At 40.0% G+C, this 22,509-nt stretch overlaps 1 protein-coding gene and 1 pseudogene across 2 annotated transcripts in view; both read left to right on the top strand.

The window, feature by feature from the left end:
• LOC122889687 overlaps positions 1-21,332 on the top strand; it is a 55,579-nt pseudogene extending 34,247 nt beyond the window's left edge.
• NRG1 (neuregulin 1) overlaps positions 1-22,509 on the top strand; it is a 1,114,604-nt gene that overhangs the window by 347,257 nt on the left and 744,838 nt on the right. The gene's annotated exons all lie outside the window — the stretch shown is intronic.

Here is a 22,509-nt window from a genome sequence, read left to right as displayed (position 1 = left end):
CTACATTTACTCTGTGCCCTCTGGCTCATGACTTTTCAACCACTGGGTATATAAAAGATGTAAAATTAGCTGCTATTCAAGCCACTATACTTTTTTTTTTTCTTCTGTGTTAGCTGCTGTGACTGAAACTATTGGTTAAAAGTGAGGTTTGGAAAAGAGGCATGAATTTTGATTATTCAGTGCCCTGGTGAGAACCAGCCAAATCCAAATCCTATTATTTCTACAAGGGAGAAGTGGAAGGGGAAAAAATAATCTCGGTTTGGGGGAATATTGGCTGGGAGTATAAGGCAGATTTAGATGTTAAATGTGATAGGGAGGTGCCAAATTTATCAAATGCCTAAATGTTCTTTTATGTTAAAAAAAAAAAAAAAAGAAGAAGAAGAAGTGGTAGGGACTCACTGTTAGAAACTTCTAAGAGTCTTACACTGGTCAATTCACTAGAGTTTTTGTTCTGTCTATTTTTGGCCAATTTTGCAAGGGGGACCCCAAGACGAGGTGAAATGAGACCTAGAGGCAATTTTTAGTGTAATACACACATAGCTACATGTTAGCTTGCCCTCACATGGTCACCTTCTTGCTACATCACAGAGATCAGCAGCAACAAGCCTGCCTCGTATGCTTACCCGGGCCACGGGTCCCACACTTGCCTCATCGGCTTTTTTTCAAGTTCTTGCAGTACCTGTTACCACCACAATCCCCTCTCTCCACTTGTTTTAGAGCTCAGAGCATCAGGATGTCTGGAGCAGCACCAAACAACAGAAAAATCACTTGAGCCACAATGCGATTTTAATTTTCTAGCAGCCACATTTCAAAAATGTAATTTTATCCTGAAGTATCATTTCTAGATGTAATTAACTTATTAGTAGTGAGACATCATATATATATATATGAGACATCATATATATATATATATATATTTTTTTTTTTTTTTCTTATTAGATGTTCACCGTCCACTGGGTATTTTGCATTTATGTCAGATCCAGTTCAGGCAAGCACATTTCATGTGTGGAACAGACCTGTGGGGCCAGTGGTTCCCCTATGGGACAGCACAGGTCCACACTGGGAACATATCCCCTCTGTGTTCTTGGACTCTATTCTCTATATTCCATCACCTCGTCCACTTCTCCGTGGAAGGAGCACACCCTTTCCGTCCCATCAGAGAACATGAGGGTCTGGAGAGGATGTGACTTGATTACCTCAGCAAGGGTAAATCAGGGAATTTCACTGAAGGGAACTGCTGCCTCTTTTCTCAGGAAGATGAAATCATTATCATCTCTGTCATCCAGTTTCATACCTATACACAAGGCAAATAGAGACTCTACATCTCTATATATCTATATATAGATACAGATACGGATATATCCCTAAGTACATGTGGAGTTGGCACGCAGCCCAGAACACAATACACTGAAAGTTCCGATTAAAGATAATAGGTAAATGAAATGAACATCTAATAAAAACCTGTTCGTATTTCTAAACAGAATTAAAAGACTAAAATTAGAACAGAACTAAGAAAGAATAGGAAAAAATTGGGATAAATTACAACAGTGATGTGCAATACTTTATGATACTCAGGATGTGATACTCAGGACAACTTACAACACGGATAAATTATGACAGTAATTACTTCAGGTAATATTTCGTTACTTCCTAGTCTACCGTTACTTAAAAAGCATGGGCCTCAGGCACACGTCTTATCATACTAGAGCGCAATGCTTCCCGTTCTTTTTTCTTTCTTTGACTCTTCTACATTTTTTAATTTGTCACAGATTGCTGGGTCATGGGGCACAGAGATGAGGACTTGCCGGGGAGAGAGGCAGGTGTAGGGTGTGGAGAATGTAGGAACAATCCTGTTGCTCTAAATGGAGACAATTCTAGCATGGCAGGAAGCTTCTGAGGTGTTGATTTGAGCTGTGTGTCTTAGTGGAAATCTGTGCAGGAGAGAGACATGAGCCTAGTTTTGGGAAAATGTACTTTGTCATCATATATGTGAAGTCTTTTGAAGTTCTAGGACAGCCTGATATAGAAGGAGAAATTAATAAAAATGTTCAGTTTTTTGTATGCCTATAATACAGTCAAGTTCTTATTAATTTTTTAGCTCCTTGATTCATTCATCAAGAGTCCTTTAGGAAGCTAAGCAGACAGAACTGGCAGGCGTGTTGTTTGAATTTGTTGTTATTGTGGGTGTTTAGTTCCCTACAACAAAAATACCACATGGACAATAGACTTCCTGTCAAGCAGACAGGGTTGGAACCTGGCTTCTGCTACTTAGCTGTTCTGTGACTAGGAAACCACTAAATCTCTCTGAATCTCATTCTGTTTACGTCTGTTAAATGTAAACACCATCTCACAGCCTGTGAGTAGGAAATGAAGGCATTTATCTAATTTGTCTGGGACGGGGCCTAGCAAATACTAATTGCCCAATAAATACCAGTGCCTTGCCCTTTACTCCTCTAAAAACTTCTTGTTGGCATTTTCTAGACATAACCCTGGTTTTTCAAAAAGTTCTGTCCACACACAGACTGGATTTAAGTTAAAATTCCTGATCATCTTCTCCATTTTGTATTGATTAATACAATTAATCTGATTAGAGATATGAAGCCATCAGTTGAATTTCTAAAAACAACACCACCACCACCTTAAAAGAAATAACCTATTAAGTACTCTATCCTGGTGCAGAGGTCTGATAACACAAGGGTGAATTATTAGTATAGCTTTTGCTCTAAAGGAGCCTTACATTATTAGTCTTGCCTGTGGATTAAAGTTACCAGACAATGTCAGGTCACCTTCCTATTGCTGAACAGGGAACGGCTCAAGATCCCAGGAGAACATAGGAATAGCTCCTGATCCTCTCTTGATGGGTCAAGGAAGAATACCAGATGCCACACTGAACAATAATGCCAGTAGTTCTGGTTAATCTATACAGCCTAATTCAGGTAAGTTCATGATTATCTGTAAGCTTCTTTGAAATATTGAGAATACCCTGTGACTCCAATGAACACTTTTAACAACTCAATTGTGAGCTACCTAGAGTACACCTGACCATGTTTTGTAAAGGGAGAGTGGGAGTAGAGAATGACATAATTAGATTTGCCTTAGAAACTGCAATGGCCATGTTGCAATCTAATTCAAGTGAGAAGTCATGGGAGGTTTGATGAAGCATGACTGAGAATCAAGAGGAAGGGGTGGTCCAGTAGGGTCACTAATGACGGGTGAGATGGAGGATGTCAAAGAGAACACATCTGTACTGCTCTCATCCATTATTCTCATTGGTACTTTTAATACCTATGGGGGTGGCATGGTTTTATTCCAGGCCATCCTTTATGAGGTTGGGGTTTTCCTTGATGGCCACTAAAGCCTTGGGGACAAATGAGTTTTTTCAAGAATGATAAAAGAAGAGGACTAACAATGAAAAACGCTGAAGAGAAAGTTGCAAAGGAGATCCTCTTTTTTCTAAACCATTTCTTCCAGCTCCTTTGGATTCCTATGACCTTTGGCCAGCTGTTGAGCGAAAGTTCCTCTCTCTTATGAAGCCTGATCATCAAACCTGGGAGTTGAGTTTATTCTGCTCTTCTGAGTCACATTAGGCTGCAGTTTAATTAACTCTGTTTCCCCCAAATCTTGCATTTCTTTGGGAACTTTCACAATGATTTTTATTTCTAGTCTAAAGATTGACTTTTAATAGCTCATTCATTGTCAAAGAAGTAATAATTTTCACAGTACTATACTCAAACTCAGTTGATGACCAAAACCTTTCCAAATGAAGATCTCAACCCCAGACACCTGGGGACTCTTTTGTTTTCCTTCTCACCCTTTAGGCAAGGGGAATATGCCTGAAAACACACCTATATACTTTCGTAGTAAGATTTAATATACATCGTAAGACAAGTGTTGTTCCCTGTAAGCAGTTACAATTTGCTGTACTTCTATTCTTATTCAGTTATCTTGAGTTTGCATTAGGTATTTTTAGTTTGTATGTAATGATGTATCTCTCAGTTGAACTTTAGAGATAACTTTCAGTCTTTGGAATTTTTTTCATAGTTTCAAAAAGCAAGACTTGAAAATTGTGTTAAAAGGTTTGTGTGGGTTTAAATTAAAAGTAACATAATTTACTGAGAGCAGCAGAGTATAGTTCATTTAAATTGGTGGAGACATACAGACTTCACTTTGGAATTCACTATAAATCAAAGCAGTAGAGCAAAAAGCATTCACTGTTCCCTTGCTGGTCCTTTCAGAAAGGTTGAGAAGATTGAAAAGAGAATCCAAAACTTTACCCTCGATTTAAAGACGTTTGTTCAGGAAGTTTGTTCAAGAGAATATATCTTGCTCTACACATCATCAATAGGAAATAGGTTTACAGGGCGCCTGGGTGGCTCAGTGGGTTAGGGCCTCTGCCTTCGGCTCAGGTCATGATCCCAGGGTCCTGGGATCGAGCCCCACATCGGGCTCTCTGCTCAGCAGGGAGTCTGCTTCCTCCTCCCTCTCTCTCTGCCTGCCTCTCTGCCTACTTGTGATCTCTATCAGTCAAATGAAGTAAATAAAATCTTTAAAAAAAAAAAAGAAATAGGTTTACTTAACTAAAAATGAATTCATTTGTTGACCCCATCTACAAAGCCTTTACTTCAAACAGTTCTTTGAATTTTTACAGGAGTAGTATCTTACTTCTTAACAAAATAGTTTGTGTAGACTATGAGTAGTCTTTAGACTTGTAGTCTAAAAGAGGATTCTATTCTTTTTCAGTAAGATATGGATCTCATCTGTTCAACCATGAATGTATAAATTGACAGAAACAGACTGATATATTCAGGAGATGCCATGGTTAGGGGTGTGAGCTTGGGGTCTTGGCCCTTCCATTTACTAGCTGTGTGACCTTGGGAAACTTACCTCTTTGAGCTTCTCTTTCGTCTTCAGTTCAGCAGAGGTAATAATGGTACTGTCTTTCAAAGTTGAAGTAAACAGCAGATGAGATAATGAGTGGTAAAGAATAAAAGAAGAAAGAAGCAATGTGTGTTGGCTTCACTAGAGACACTTCTCACCCAGAACAAAATTCTCTTTACAGTAAGAGAATATCCTTGCTTTCCCAAATGAAATTTGAATATGGTAAATGAAATGAAACATGAAAGAAAAATTAGGAGCTATGATATTCTAAGATTTAAAAACAAGTATAAGAATGCTCACTTTCAATTGTGCAAATGGCCAAATCTTTTCATGAGGCGTAGTGACCAATCAGACACATACATAACAATACACCACATTGAAAAGTACTGCAATTAAACTTGTCAAGGAAACAGACTTCCACTAATGTTATGTTGTGTTTGGATTTGGTATTCACATATTTTATCTATTCCTGTTTCATTCCAGTGGGACATTATGGAGGAATTGCTCAGAGGCACTCAACTTCAGCATATATTTTTGGAGTATGTGAGAGAAAATCCCAAAGCTGGTTACTAAGAGGTTTTGAAAGTTGTATTCATCTTTATACCTCAAAGGGATAGCTATCAGAAAGGAAAAAAAAAAAAAAGACTTGTCATTTTCCAATAATAAGATTTATAGAATTACCAACGTTTAGTGAAGAGCCTTTGCTTTCCAGCCTTGCAAATTACTCCCATTAGTTAATAAATTAATTAATGTTTCCTATCCAGAGGTGCTCAATGATGGTTTTAAAAATCACTAACAGGGATGTGGAGAGAATTGAAGCTTAGAATAAATGACCTATAAGGGACCTTCAAACTAAGATTTTTGTATTTTCAAGAATTATTTTCACTGTCATTTGACGTTTGAATCTAATCCCTTCTCTAGGGAACCAATTCGGATTAAAGAAATTTCAAAAATACCCAAGCAATCAATATCTAATTCATTTAAGTCCTGTTTCTTCCCAGGCCTGCTGGGTGTAAGCTTGGCGTTGCCTGCCATTTCTCTTACATTCAAGCACTTTGGGAAAGGAGCCATCTTTTTAGATCTATTTTCTCCCTGAAGCTTGGAAGCTGTATCTATATGAAAAGAGGTGACATACTAAGCCTAGTGTATTAAAACCTTTTCTAAGAGAATCAATATAACTTTGGAAAGGTTCATTTATATTTAAAGGAGAAAAGAGACAAAAGTATAAATGGATATAACATATCATGTAGAGCCTGAAGAATGTAAGAAAGAACTAAGAAGTTATTTCTTGTTCTTATATTCCCAGCATCTGTTATTATTTGACTTGGAGAGATGTTCCAGATCTCTAATTGAATATGTTTTCTTTTTTTTCTACGTAACGACAAATTCTGAGATTTATTTTTTTTGGTATTGGTTGCAATTATCTATCATCCCTGAAAATTCCTGTAATGACCAATGATGACATAGATCATAGGTTCTAACTAGTACAGGCTGTGTGTACTAGAAAATACAGACATGAATCCTTGAGTTCTTTATCTTCATGTTCCAATCAACAAAATGCATTAGCTAAATTACTTTTTTTCTACTATTTTCAGTGAATATGTTGTGCTTTTATATTACAATTTTTTTTAATTTTAGTAGCTTGAATATCTGAATTTTTAATTTTGTTTTGTGTTAGAATGGTTGTAGTTAGTACCTCTGGGCACAAATAAGATACTAACAATTTGTGAGCCAGTGAAACCAATAATTATTGTATAATTAACATTATACCATTAACTTCAATGAACTTGTAGTATGCACAACACCTCAATATTCTCACACATATTGGTGGTTTTCAAAAATCAGCATAAGGTGAGCCAGGGCTTACTTATGATAGACAATTGTGTATCACCTCTTTTCTCTTTGCTAAAGAAACCTCTCATTTCAACCTCAAAGGTGTTACACTTGTCTCCTTTCACCTTGGTAAAACAATCATACACTTTGTAATTTCACTTTCTAGCCATCAAGCACAATAAAATGGAGCAGTTTGTGCTTTTCACTATCAGGGTTCTCCCACTGATAGCTCAGCAAACCATGGGCCACTATCAAAGCTGGAGAAGGTCATAGTTGAGAAGACTTGGCAGTAGACGTTATTTCTGTAACCTATCTCAAAGTCAGTTATGCCCTTTTAATAGGTGATTTGTCTGGGGGAATTCAGTTTAGAATGATATGCAAAGATAAGTTTGATACTACTGGTAATGGGTAGATGTATTAGAGAAAACTGAGATTTTTAAAACTTACATATTCTCTTTTCTAAACATACCATTGGCTGGATTGTGAGGTTACCTGACAAGTGAGCAGTAGATGCCATATGGAGCCCCAGACTTCTGGCATGGACAGTCGGATCTATCAGACTGGGGGCTGTCTGGCTTCAAAACCCACATGCCATCAGACTGAAGTTCATCATGGTGAACCACAGAAAAAAATCAGCTGAAAGGCAGAGAAGTCTCATCAGTAGGGTAGAATGTGGCACACATTGTCTGGGAACATGGACAACAGATGGCAGTAAGGGTTCTACAACATGGAAGTCTGGAAAGATACAAGAAGGTGTCCTGATAGGCAGAGATGAAGTAGACATATTTGGAGAGACAGGCAGGTTTATTATAAAGAGAAAGGACTCTAGAATAGGACTAAGATCCCATGGACAGATTCTAGTCTTAGCTGAGTGATTTTCAAGGGCAATGCTGGACTTTAGTACTAATCAGGATAAGATTTATAATATCCGACATAGTGCTAAGGACTTTAGAAATTATTTTATTCTCCTAAAACTATGAAAGTCATACTAATGGTCTTTTCATTCAACAGATGAAGAAAACAAGCCACATGAAAGTTGTTACTCACCTAGACTCAGACAGATAATAAGTAAGAGAATCAGTATTCCTACCCAAGCAATGTGACCTCAGAGTTCTTAGGGATTTATGTGATACTCTGGCAGCTAGGTTATGAAAGCTTTGACTTCAACACATTTGAATAAAGGGCCCACAGCTGATACAAAAAATGCACAAGACAAAGTTCCATCATTAAGGTCAAAGTGCAGGATCAGACTGGGTCTAGAGGTGGAGTGACCTGGGATGAGCTTTTGGCCAAGAGCTTGTTACCATCTTTCCTGGCCACAGACAGAGCTGGTTCTAAAGGATGGTGAACTGCTAGATACTCAGGAGAGGCAATTGACGATTACAAGAAAGAGAAGGAGAAGGAGAAAAATACAAATGTCAAGAAAAATCAGGCCTAGCACAAAGCAGGCACTTAATAAATGTACGTGAACAAATAAGTGAAACAGAACTCCACATTTTCAGGCAGCTATCATTCTCAAAAGTTTTTCGGTAAATGATACTTAATGCAAGAAAAATCAAACTCTGTGGGTTTTAAGGAAGATATTGTCTATATCCTATCTGTCTATTCAGAAGTGGAAGGGAGATTTACTTTTTACTCTATTCTTTTTTCTGCTTTTATGCCTTTTTTTAATCATGTTCATATTTCACTTAAAAAATCACAATAGGAGAGAGAGAGAGTCTTTCCTTTTTGTGACTTAGCCTGAATCCCGTGTTTTCTGCAGCTTTCCTACATCTTAACCACATAGGAATTTAGAGACCTAACCCACAAAGACTCAGTGAACCTAATCATCTTTCCTAGACCTGCTTTAGTAATCTAGCAAAGGCATTAAGAATAGAGACCTATTTCCCACTGTCCTTAAACTATGTTAAAAAAAAAAAAAAACACAAGAATTTCTACTTCAAGGCACCTATATGAAGACCTTTAATTGCCCCAACTTAAGAGATACCCAGCATCCTAGGCTAGTCTATAGCTTCGTCCCATTATTTGAAATTGTGCTTGTATGTGTTTGAGATATTTTCCCCATTATCTGTTATTATAGTTTCCCCACTACAATTCATTGCACAGTGCTTCTTAAGGGAGTTGCTTAATACATTTCAATCTTAGAAACCAATTCTGAACTGCATTTTCCTATTGAATATATCTGGCACATTCTGGATCTAGTGAGAATAGCCTATGCATATTACACTGAAGTAACATAGATGGGCTATCATTAGTAGAAGGGGGTTGAGTAAATGTTGATATTGAAGAAGATTCATGAAATATTTGAACACAGTCACAATCCATACCCAATTCTCAATGGTTGTTTTTTATAGACCATGAAATCATAGCTAAAGTCAACTCTGGTTATGCCCTAATGGAGAGGAACAGTGGCACAAATAATCCTAAACCATAGATAATTCAAATGCATTTCTACTTGGCTTTTGAATGCTTTTTATGATAATTTTCACAGCACATTGCCCTTCTAATTATGTTTTGTTTTGGGTAATATTGAAATTAACTTGTATTTAGTGATTATGTGCTATCTGATTGGATTAGAGAGGAGCCCCAGGAGTGTGTGAGAAAACCGGCTGTGTATGATCCTCAGTACTTTACACAAGGGCAGTCCCAACAGTTAAAAGGCTTATAGAAATGGAAATGCTCTGACTAGCAGGCAGATAGCTCCAGGATCTCAGTTGCATGAAGTTTTTTCTTCTTTTCCTTCTCTTTTTTCCCCCCTTTGGAGGCATGGAAAGTAACTCAAAAGAAAAGGAGAAATCTGGGTACATTAGCACTAGGCTTTGGATAGTAAGGAGTCCTTAGACCTGGGTAGCCTCAAACAGTGGTAGCAAAAGCAGTCTAAGCAGTCAAGCCTGTAAGTAAGGCAGTGGGTCAGAATGAAGTAGCAAGCAGAGAGGCCTTGATAAGTAGTTTCTGTAGATCCAAGCAAGGCACTTGCTTAAAGGCTTAGCATGCAATCAGACATCCACAATTCCACAAAAACCAAGGATCAGGGAACCACCCAGACGTTCTTTGTAGTGGTGCAAAGGGGCAGTCACAGAGAAGGACCACTCATGAGGCAAGATTCTACCCAAGCCAAGCAGAGTAGGCAGAACAGCCACTCACCACCCTTAGCAAGACCAGAGCCAAAGAGAAAACCAAAAATGTAAGTGGCCGCCTGCTTATTTGATTAAAGACAATACCAAAAGCACCAGAGTACCATCTTTAAGACACTGGTTGTGTTTGTTAAAATAAAGCCTCAGACCCTCCCAGAAAAATCACTGTGAGGAAAATGTTGGAGAAGAAGGAAAGTGCTTGTGCAGCAGGCCTTGGGGCCACCATCTAGAGACATAGCTTTCAATTTAAATTCTTTCCAGTACTGAGAACAAGACTGGATTTAATCCCTGCGTTCTTCAAAATCCCTTTTAAAACACTGGCCAAAGGAGGCCATCCCTCCCTTTTGTTGGTTTCCTTTGGTACTCCTAAGGATTTTCAATTTTTTTCCACAAAAATTAATAAAAGAAATAAAATAAGAGGAGAAACTAGGTATGTATGACAAGTATAAGATAGCTCTGGTTTAGGTTTCCATGAGCTGACACTGATAGATTCTTCTTGGCTGTCGGGAGTGCTGGTTGAGAAGTGCTCAGCAGCTGAGAATACCATAATTGATTGGGCAAATGTCTTCTCAAGTGAAGAAAAGCGAGTGTTGACAAATTGGCGTCATCTTAACCCCTCTTCACTTTTTTCCTGAAGAGCCAATACACATTAAATATCACTTTATTTTAGTTTGCTTTATGACGTAATTATTATTCGAATGTAAACTGCACAAGAGCAGAAACCCTGACTTGTTCCTTGGCATCTAGAATAGGACGTGAAATGTGGTAGGTGGTCAGCAAGGATTTGCCCAACTTTCCGCCCTCATTTAATATGGATCCTGTCTCTGAAGTTGCAGATACCATTGTGCAGTACCAGCGGAAGTGATTTCCAGGGTTTGCTAAACCTGGAAGGAATCAGCATTTTATTTTTTTTCTATCTATGTAGCAGCATCAAATTGGGCACTGGGTTTTCATCTGAGGGATATGCCTCTTCTGCATCCAGCAGCAAAAAGGTGGTGATTGACACCATGAGAGAGGCTTTTCTGCCAACTGGAGAAAAGGCGTTACCCACGATGGGCCCATGCCGTAACTAGTATCTTTGCCATCACTATATTAGAGTAGTCACGCGTGCTCACAGCACCTCCATTCCTCCTTCACTCTCCCATTGAAGAGTGAAGCCTTCACTTTTGAGCCTTCTCTCCTCATTCTCCCTTTGTCAGCCATGTTAGAGCTCTCCCTAGCTACCACCAGGAAGACTGTTGTAGCCCTTTGTAATTCCTGTGTAGGAAGGATTCCCCACCTTGTCTGTTTATCCCATGTGGCACACCTTCCACCTGTTTACTTTTAGCTTGTTTTCTGTGAACTTGAACTTTCTAGAACACATGAAAGTACTGTTGAGTTTCTTCTTCTTCTTTTTTTTTTTAAGATTTTATTTATTTATTTGAGAGACAGAGATCACAAGTAGGCAGAGAGGCAGGCAGAGAGATGGAGGTGGAAGCAGCTCTCTGCTGAGCAGACAGCCCGATGCGGGGCTCAATCCCAGGACCCTGGGATCATGACCTGAGCCGAAGGCAGAGGCTTTAACCCACTGAGTCACCCAGGTGCCCCTGTTGAGTTTCTTCTTAAACTTGTGATATTTCTTATGTTGTAGGATAACCTCAGGAGACATTAAATTCTAAGTATTTGATGCCAATATGATATATCGGGTTCATTTTTAAAGCATTAAAAGCCTTTCTATTCATGTTGTTTCACCTTTCAGAGGAATTCGGAGCTTTTTATTGAAGTAAAACGTTTTATAACCATGTCAAGTTACTTTGAGGGAGAAGTTAACTGACTGAACCTCAGCCAGTCCTGGAATGTTTGATGACAGTCATCTCAAAAGGGCTCCATCTGATGTACATGCCACCTGAGCACTTTTGCTCAACAATCGCTTTTCCTCTCCTGTGCTATGATTGGCCCTAGACCGGAGACATGGAAGTTCATTACAAGACACACAAATACCTAACCACTACATATGCATGTCTTCATGTACCCATGAATCCATTCTGATTTTTTCCTCTTTCTCACTCCTTTGCTCACCCCTTTACAAAGAGGAAACCCTAGTCTTCCTTTTTCTATCCTAAGATACACATCTCAGAGAAAGTCAGTAAGGCTGTTGAAAACACCCTCTTGAGAATTGGGATGTCTTTCTTATTTTTGACAGTTTTTAAGGTGTGTGTGCGCGTGTGTGTACATGTGTGTCTCCAAGGCAGGGAAGTGGTAATAGTGTGTTTGACAAGGCTCAGTCAGGCAAAACACTCCTGGCGTTATTCATATTTTATTGTAAAACTGAGGCATGGGTAGGCAAATTGATATTGTCTATATTGAGTAAGTCTCTGATGCACTGATTTGTTTACCCGAGTTAAGCATACATAAAGTGACTGACAAAGAAATACAAATACATGACAAATACATAATGAAGCATGCATAAAATAATTGACAAAGGGATATACTGCAGTTTCGTTTGGGGGCCAATAATGGCATACTATGAGTGGTTGTCAAGCCTATCTTTAAACTTTCATTATATTGCTGGCCTGGCTGCAAAGAAAGAAAGGACGGCCTGACCTATTTGCTAGTGAAAGAATTCATTCATCCTTCACAATGGTTCTAAAAACATGAACTTCTCAGTAAATTCCGATATAGCTAGTGATCATTTTCAGGATACAGTGAAGAAGGGCTCATGGTAGCACTGGTTTCCCAAATGCCAGTTACTTACTTAAATGTTTCCAGGTCTTCCTTCTCCTCAACTCACATGGCTACTCTGTCCTTCTCTCCTAATAATGTTGATCTACTTAAAAACCAAAGCAGAGGATTATAGAGAAAGAGAGGGAAGAATTAAGACAAAATCGGAGAAGGAGATGAACCCTAAGAAACTCTTAATCATAGGAAACAAACTGAGGGTTGCTAGAGCAGAGGCGGGTGGGGGATGGACATTAAGAAGAACACTTAATATAATGAGCACTGGGTGTTATATAAGACTGATGAATCACTGACCTCTACCTCTGAAACTAATAATATGCTATATATTAATTAATTGAATTTAAATAAAAATAAATGAATAAATAAATTGTAAAACAGTAACAGCAGCAAAAAAATAACGTTGATTTACCTGGCTGTCATGTCAAAGTTCAGGGCAAGTGGGAGAAGGAGTTTCCTGCTTAAGGAAAGTTCTCAGTTTCTACAATAGATGGTAGGTTCAGGCCTGAACATGTCACGTGACCTTCTAGCAGCAGTTCAGCTATCAATTTCTTTGCTTTGCTTCAGACCACTCACCTGACTTGTTACAACTTTTGCTTTGAGGGCTCTTGATCCATTGATCTTCTGTCCTGCCGGGCCACTCCATGTCAATGCTGGGTCCAGTAGTTCCACCCATGGTTCTTCTCAAATGCAAGGAACATAGATGTGGACCAACTTGAAGCCTTAGGGATCATCCCAGGCCATAACGTCCTCTTGAGCCTTAATCTAATGTTAATATCAAAACGACTTGATGAGGGGCGCCTGGGTGGCTCAGTTGGTTAAGCAGCTGCCTTCGGCTCAGGTCATGATCCCAGCGTCCTGGGATCGAGTCCCACATTGGGCTCCTTGCTCGGCGGGGAGCCTGCTTCTCCCTCTGCCTCTGCCTGCTTCTCTGTCTGCCTGTGCTCGCTCACTCTCTCTCCCTCTATCCCTGACAAATAAATAAATAAAATCTTTAAAAAAAAAAACAAAAAAAAAAACGACTTGATGACAGTTTAGGAAATCTTTAGGCTAGTCATTTATGTATTTGTTCCTTATCTCTAAACTCCCTTGGCATTGTCCAAAGTGTAAGCTCCTTTTGGTTTGCAAACTTCAGTTTTCATCTCCTTTAGTTCTGCCATCCCACTCTTACTCTCCACGGCTAACCTAGCCCTGTGCCTGTTGGGTTATTGACAAATCGTCCACATTCTCAACATTTTCTCCCTGTATTTGAAACGTAGTTCCTCTTTAAGGGCTCTGGTTCCCTGTAGCCCAAGTTCCTTATCCCTAGCACACATATACATTTGTGACTAGAGGTTAGGAGTGGTCCGTAGGGGGTGATTAGCCTGGCTGCTTCCTCCTTGCCCATTAGAATTTTCAGATATTTGCCAAAGTATCTGAAGTATGGTCATGTTCTTCCCGAATTGTTCTCTTTGGTAGATCTTGCCATTGGGCTACATATAATTTATCCCTCCTCATAACTCACATTTATGGCCCTGGAAATGTCCTTCTTGGATGGTCATGAGTGAATTAGGCAGTAGGTCCGTGGTCTTACTTGGATCTACTTTTGTGTGTTTCCTCATTTGCTTGGAATGACCCATTACACAACCTAACTTTACAGCTCCTGGATCTCGGCTCTTCCAGGGACCTTTGTCACCGTATGTCCACAGCAATCTATTTTCTCAGCTGCATCTCTTATGCTCTGTCAACAAGAACCTCTCATCTTTCCTCTCGAGCCTACCTGCTCTTTGACCCCTTTTGTACTCCTGGTCTTGAGTCTTTTCAAGCCCCTTTAGGCTTCATCTTCAGGACCTTGTGGCACTCATTTGAATTTCTCCTTCATCAGCTCCCTTGAGTTTTCAACTCCTTCTCTTTACAACCTCCTGAGTCCTGGATCAGTTCTCTTACTGACTTTTGCTACTCCTAGAGCCTGTCATAGCTGGTGTAATGAAGGACAGCACCAGAATAAATAAATTATCTTGATAGCATGAACTCTACATTGCATCCCAGGGCTATTGTATGGGTCCTGGAAGTCCATGCAGCCCATATAGCTCACACCGTGCCTCAGAGCCCAAACGACCAGCACTGAGAATGACTGAGTCCCCTAACTGGGAAAGGGTGATGAATTAAGCTGTTTTAAAAATTTCTGTTTACATGTGCCCATACATAGTAGATAATTTTATAGGGATGAGCAAATGTGATTTTATCTCATGTACAAATTGGTGGGGAGAGATTTAGCAGAACTTCTAGGTTTTTTTCCTTCTGTTTTTTATTTAGTTTGCACTTTTCTTCTTCTCATTCCCTACATCAATATCAGCCTCACCTCATAAACATACACCCAGAAAAAGTATGTCAATAGCCTAGAAAATGGGAATTTTTCCCAAAATTCATGTACTTGAAGAGGCATACAAATTCATACATATATACACATATATATGTAATAAACACTCATTTCTATATTTATACATACATACAGGCATGTATATGTATACATATGCATTCATACATACATATATACATACACACTATCGATATATAGGCTTTTTGTTCATTGTTTTAAAAGGTGAGATCATAATATACACATTTTTAGATCGGAAACTAGCTCTTGTACCTCCCAAGTCCAGGGCTCTTTCAATCATACTACATTGAGTCCCATAAATTAGTCAAAGAGGCTAGTCTGACAATACTTACAACTTAATGTGAGAATATGCTACAACGTAAGATAAATGGTCAAGGCTGAGATAGGGAGGAAATAGAGAAGAGCAAGAATTCAGCAAAGTTCCTGTTAATGGTTCAGGGGCTGTGTGGATAGACCAAACTGTTTTTATTGAGCCAAATTTATCAACCAGTGGAGACTCATTAAGACTCCCAGAGTTTGAAGGGGCATCAATAAAAGAGAGAAATTTGTATTGAAGAGCGATGTAAGATATCTTATGAGAGGAATTCTCTCCCCATCTTAATAGAGCTCTTTTCTTGGAGAAAGCCATGGGTAGGCCGGGGTTGGAGATCCTCCCCAGGCTCTAAAGCACATCTGGAAAGGCTCAGCTTTCAAATTGGAGCTCCTTGAGCAGTGCTGGAATTGTTTGTCTGGAGTGTTAGAAAGCTGTTTCCCAAGATGATAAAACTCATGGCAAAATAGGAGAACCTTCATGTTTTTAGGGAGGAAAAAAAAAAAAAGCACACTTTTACGTCACATTTCCTAATGGTGCATATTTGGATCTCTTTGTCAAGAGTTCTCCTCTGCCAGATTTTTGTGCACTTGGTGAATGTCTTTTGTCCCCAAAGAACCCTGAGTACTGGCCCTTTCAGTCATCGGATAATTCAGAGGCACGCCAACATTAAGCTAGGTACTGAATAAAGGGAGAGAGAGTATGGTTGCCTGGGCCTCCCACATCCAAGTGGGGCACGTGCCACTGAATATTCTGTGTGCTAGTCCCTCCAGATAATTCAGGGCGGACCTTTTGACCTTCACTGACAAAATAGTGAGGAATGAACAAATGTTCCTTCAAGCTAGCTAATTCTTTGGTTATTATGAAGCTGATTGCATCTTTTGTATGCATTCTGAAGACTCCAGAGAGAGTCCTTGAAGATGTAATTCCACCAGAAGAGCTTTGCTCCAGACCCCTGGAGACACCCCACAACAAGGGCTCTTCAGCTCTGTCATTATGTGATGTGCTTTCACATTATGGGGCACCCGGCAGCTGAATAGAAAATTGCTTTTGGTGCTGGGTTTTCTGTGACAGTTCAGAAACAGTACTAGGTTTCAGGCCTTTATTGTGTATATCATCTTTTCCTTTACGTGCTCCGTATCCTTATGCATATAATTATAATAGTATTTTTTTTTCCTCGGCACACCGTACGGGCATTTTTCTGCTACAGTCACCTTGCCGGTCATGTTATTATCCTCACTTCAGAAAGGAGGTTCAGAGAGTTGAGAGAGTTCCCACCATGTCACAGAACTATAAGAAGCAGAGCAGGAACGAAGCTCAGATCTCTGTGTCTCCAAAGTCAGGGTTGAGCCCCCTGGCTGTGCAGTACCCCACAGCTCAGGATCGAAAGAGAATCAGGATATGGGGACTAAGCTGGGGCAGGGGTGTATTCTGCTGGGTCAGTTTTTAAAGGACAGCCTCATTTTCCGAAGCTGAATATTAAATGTTTACAGCAGGTACTTGATGCTAATGCAAATATACCTCCCAGAGCTGGGATTTTCAGTGCTTGCTGTTCCCACACAAGTACTATGAGCAACAGTGGGAAGGCAGAACAGGTTGGCTTTTTAGGGAAAGAGACAGTTTGGGGGAAAAAAAAAAAAAGAAGAAGAAGAAGAAGAAAACAGAAAGTGAAACTATAATTCCCAGTCCTGACAGAAAATACCTCTAGCGTAATTATGGCTGATCTGTGGCTTGTTTCTTGGGTTATCAGATAACCCAGCTTTCAGTGAGTGTCAATTTCTCTGCATCTCTTTAGTTAACTCCTTCTAAGTGTAGGTGGACTGTCCAGATAAAGTGGCCTAAATTCATGCTGAATGAGAAAAAGTCTCTCATGAGACCATGTGCCACAATATAAATACTCATTCACGTTTAAATATAACCATCCTATAGCTCTTATATTTGTTTAATACTCGTTTTGCATGAAGTCTCCTTTGCAATAGATTCCTGGATGACAGATGTTATCATGTCAGTATTTCAAGAAAGGAGAGCCAGCACGGGGTGCCTGGGTGGTTCAGTCATTAAATGTCTGCTTTCAGCTCAAGTCATGATCCCAGGGTCCTGAGTTCAAGCCCCACTTTGGGCTCCGTGCTCGGCGGGAAGCCTGGCTTCTCCCTCTCCTACTCCCTGTACCTGTGTTCCCTTTCTCGTTGTGTCTCTCTCTGTCAAGTAAATAAAATCTTTAAAAAAAGAAAGGCAGGAGAGCAACCTCAAAAAGACTAAGTGACCCTTGAGAGCTTCCCTATTGACTCTGTGACAGAGCTGGGGATTAAATGACCCTCAGGTGACACACCGTATGTGCAGTTTCTCTGAATTTCTCACATGTGACTTCATTACACTCATTAGCTGAGCATGTCAGCATTAACTGAGGAATGTGTCCTGATCGATGTCTGCCCATTCTCTGGATAATTACTACTGTTTGGTAAAAGATTAGGGTTCTGAGATCACCTCCCTGGTAATGAAATCAACTGTTTGGTTGATGTTAACATTACACAGTCAATACCTGAATACTTCCTCAGCCCCCCACTCTCTACCCTTAACCCTGGGTCTCCCTTCATCTTTCTAGGTTTCTGAACTATTTTATATTAGCCAGGTATCTGGATGAACTAATTCCATGCAGTAACCATGTGCTCTGACAAAGAGTCCAATGACTTAGAGGCCCCAAGAACAAGACACTCAATAGCATTATCCTCTCTTGACATGACATAGGTGGGTGTTAGTGGGAGATGAAATTAGTTTATTTATAAAGAAATATCAAAGTATTGAAAAATGCTCCAATGTAACAGAAGCAACGTTTGTTTTCCAACTTTAATTTTATTATAAAGAAAAAAATTACTAATCATTACTCCATCTCGACTGTTTTTACTTTTTGGGAAATGGGAGATCAGTGAGCGAGGATCTGGCATGGGGGTGTGTGTGTGTTTGCCTGCGGGTTTGTGTGTTACTTGTGGCTGTTAATTATCTAAGAAAGGCGAATGCTCAAGTGAAGGGAAACAGACAACGGTTCATAGTGATTACAGAGCTGTGTTTGCACTGCTGCCAACTCTTGGGGGAAATTTCATATCTGCTGCTACAGAAAAAATACTGAAAAACATCAGTGAAACCTACAAATGAAATCCCGAAAACTATAAAGATTTATGTCTCTTGGCAATTCAAAATAGGGACAAGTATCATTATTTATGAAGACTAAATGTTTGCGTTTCTGTGCTACAGTACTTAGTAGTAATAATTATTCCCACATAGAGTTCATATTAATCCTGACCATGCTAATTCAGAGCGTGAGCTGTTACTTATCTTTGTCTGTGTATGAAGTCAATTTGTTGGGCAAATGATGAATGTAATTTGCTTACTGTCATTCAGAAACCAGCAACCCTCTAACATTTTAGAAGCATCTGTGTACAAGTGGTACTTTAATTTTATTCAAAATATTCTTCTTTACTTGGCCATTAGTATGTTAACTTCAAATGCAATATGTTTATACCGAAATCTTCAATTTCTAGGATAAACCAGCATCTCCTGCTTACTCTCTTGTTTTTGTTGATATAACTACCCCCCCACCCATCTTGGAACCTCAAAGTCTTTCTCAATGACTCCTGTTCCTTAAAGACTCCTCTCATGTTATTTATTCTGTCAAAACTTCAAGAAACTCTGTCTTTCTAGTATGTTTTGCAACTATCTTTTTAGCTTCGTTTCTAGTGTCGCCATCTCAGACCGCTACTAATCCACTGGACTTCTTTTTCGTCTCCCCGCCTACCATTTGTCTTCCTCCAGTCCATCCTACGCATCAAAGTTCCTCTTTCTTTGGCATCTGCAAACCACTTAATAGGTACCCGGGGTACAGACAAATGAATTATAGGTTAAAATTTTAAAATATTGTCATAATTTTTAAAATAATAGTAAATAAAAGTAGTAGTAGCAGTTATGAATAATTAGTTCATTATAGTAATGACAGCAATGATAATGATGAAAAAATGATATCAGGAGAGGAAGAGAGAATTTTTACATGAGAGTGTAGATAACCAGATCTCATGGAGTTTGGATGGTAGAGTCCATATAGAGTCTATTTCTTCATTTATTCTTAATTTCTATCAAATCAGAAAGACCTAACTTAAAAGTCATTGTGGGAATGAAAGGGAAGGAGAGAAAATGGTACCAAGGATTCCAGACCCTACAGCTAAGCTGCAGCCAAGCAGAGCTATAGTGATTCCTCCATCCAAACCACTCCAGGATATGCACAGACCCCCAGGCATGTGGGCAGAAAAGTTATAGAACCTATGGACAGTCCACTAATGTCAACTATCCCCAGGTTCAGACCACTGTGATCTATGGGCAGACCACCTGTACATCTTCTTACAGGCAACCTCCTACTGGTTATACTAGTCCAACTACTCTCCAGGCATACAGTCAGTCTATCCAGGTATATGACACTCATGCTCAAGATACCACCACTGCTGTGCTCCCTACTACCCAGGCCTCCTATACAATGCATACCCTACCTATGGACAGCAGCTGGCAGCTACTACACCTACACCACCACAGGATGGTAACAAATCTGCTGAGATGAGTCAATCTCAGTCTAACTAGGGGGTTACAACTAGCCCAGCCTAGGATACAGGCAGAGTAACTACAGTTATCCCCAGGTACCGGGGAGCTACCCTGTGCAGCCAGTCATGGCACCACCATTGCATCCTCCTACTAGCTATTCCTCTACACAGCTGACTAGTTATCATCAGAGCAGTTACTCTCAGGAGAACACCTATGGGCTGGTGAGTGGCTATAGCAAACTAGCTATGGTCCACAAAGCAGCAGTGGGCAGCAGCTAATCGCCCATCCCTGGCGAACTGGATCTTCCAGAGCAGTGGCTACAGAGAGCAGAGTTCATTCTGACAGGAGCACCCTAGTAGCATGGGTATCTATGGGCCGGAGTCTGGAGGATTTTCTGGACCAAAAGATAACTGGAGCATGAATGGCCATGACAAGTGGGGCAGGGGAAGGGGCTGTTGATTGTGGAAGCATGAGTGGAGCTGGGTGGGAAGGAGGATGTGGTGGAATGGGTGGTGGAGAGTGAGGTAGCTTCAACAGGCTTCAACAGGCCTCATGGATGAAGGACCGGATCTTGATCTAGACCCATCTGTAGATCCAGATAAAGACTCTGACACTGGTACAATTTATGTGCAAGGCTCAAATGGAAGTGTGACTTTAGATAATCTGGCTTTAAGCAGTATGGAGTTGTTAAGGTGAACAAGAGACTCGGATAGCCCATGACCCCTAGCTACTTAAACAAGGAAACAGGAAAGCTCAGAGGCTATGCTACAGCATTCTACAAAGACCCACCAACTGCCAAGTCTATCTAATACTGGTTGGATGGGAATGATCCTTAAGGAAGCAAACTTCAGGTTTCTCTTGCGTGGAAGAAACCTCTGATACAGAGCACGTGGGCTGGGATGACTCCCCATGAGGGTAATGGGATGTCACTACTACTTCATGGAGGTCCGGGGAACCCAGAAGGTCACATGGGAGGCTGTGGATGTGACAGAGATGGCTTCACCTCAAGAGAGCCCCAGGACTCCTGAGGGAATCCATCTGGAGAAAGATAACCAACACCAGGCTGGAGATGGGAGCGCCCCTATCCAGGGTATGGAAACCAGAACTTCATCTGGAGAATAGAATGCAACCAGCGTAAGGCTCTAAAGCCTGAAGGCTTCCTTCCACCACCCTTTCTACCCTTGGGCAGTGATCTTGGCAGAGTGAGCCCTGATGGCATGTGGGGAAGAAGAGGCAGCCTCGTGGACCACTGTGGTCCCCATGGAATGTTCCAAGGTGGCTCCCATGGTGGCTGGGGAAAGGACCCAGGTGGCTTTGGTGGAGGAAGACAAGGTGGCCCTGATGAGCCCCCTAAACCTTCGATGAACAGATGGGACAGAGAAGAGGTGGGTGTGGAGGACCTGGAAAAATGGGTGAAGACAAGCACTATCAGGGACACAGAGACTGACCCTACCAGACACACAGACCCCATGGAGCTGCGTTGACTACTAGACTTATTTTTTAAGCCAGAAATGTTTTCAATTTATAATAACATATTTATAATGTTGACCACATTATGATTATCTCTTGTCTGTACTTTAGTATTTTTCACCATTTGTGATGAAAGCTTAAAACAAGTCAATCAGCATTTAAAAAAAAAAAAGTCCTTGTGAAGAGCAAGGTTCAGAATGTGAGGATTCAGAAATTAAGGAGACTTTTCACTGTAGACAGCCAGTGCGCCCTATCAGGAACTAATTAGGTTGAGGCCATGCCCTTCTCAAAAGCGGCCAGAATGTTGAATTCATCAACAAAAAAGATAACTGACCAGTGGATTTCTAATGAATTTTTCGGGGGATTTGTTTGTGATCATTATTTTATTATATTCATTTGTGGCATTAAGATGTGTTTAAGATGTCCAATAACAATACTGATTTATTTCTTCAATAAGTTTGGAATATCTTTAAGTAGTAAGGAATAAACTCTTGTCAACTAATCTGTTTATATCAAAATTCACTCTTTTTAAGAATGTTTCCTCTCTCTTCCTAAATGTTAAAAATGATGTCTTTGAAGTAATAGATCCAGGAGCCTCCAGATACAGAATATACCACTTACATAAGGCATTGGAAATTAAAGAAATCTTTTTTACTGGATTTTTTTTTCACTTATTTCATTTGAAGATCTTTATTCTTGACAGCTAGAGCTCTTGAGTAGGAAGAAACAGAATCTTCTGTTCTCAACCCGTTTTCTTGCACAGCATGTTGGAAATTCTTGGCCACGATCTGGTCATACTTGTAGCTTTTCTTATTTCCTTCAAACTTCAGTCAAGTTCAGGAGGCACACTTGCATTGGCAGCTGTGAATAAAGCAGTGCTGGATTGCCCAGAGGTGCAATTTCTGTCTTTCAGGTGACGATATCCTTGTTGCACGTATTGATGGTACTCAGTCAATAACAATCCTAACGTGCTGTTTATCTATACCAAGGCTTACAAAATTACTAACAAGCAAGAAATCTCTTCCCTCCTGGCATAGTTTTTAGTGATAAATAATTATCAATCATGTTTCCTTTTACACATGTGATCTCTGTGTACTGTGAATGTCTCTGATTCTTTATAACTCTGAAGAAAATTAACCTGCTAATAAAGACATAACAATAAATAGTAAGTGTTCTTTCACATTGTATTCCACTGACTTATGTGTATTGTA

This window comes from Neovison vison, chromosome 11, assembly GCF_020171115.1.
Source record: "Neovison vison isolate M4711 chromosome 11, ASM_NN_V1, whole genome shotgun sequence".
Taxonomy (NCBI): domain Eukaryota; kingdom Metazoa; phylum Chordata; class Mammalia; order Carnivora; family Mustelidae; genus Neogale; species Neogale vison.
The sequence above is the reverse complement of the archived record's forward strand: the minus strand, read 5'-3'. Positions and strand labels throughout refer to the sequence as shown.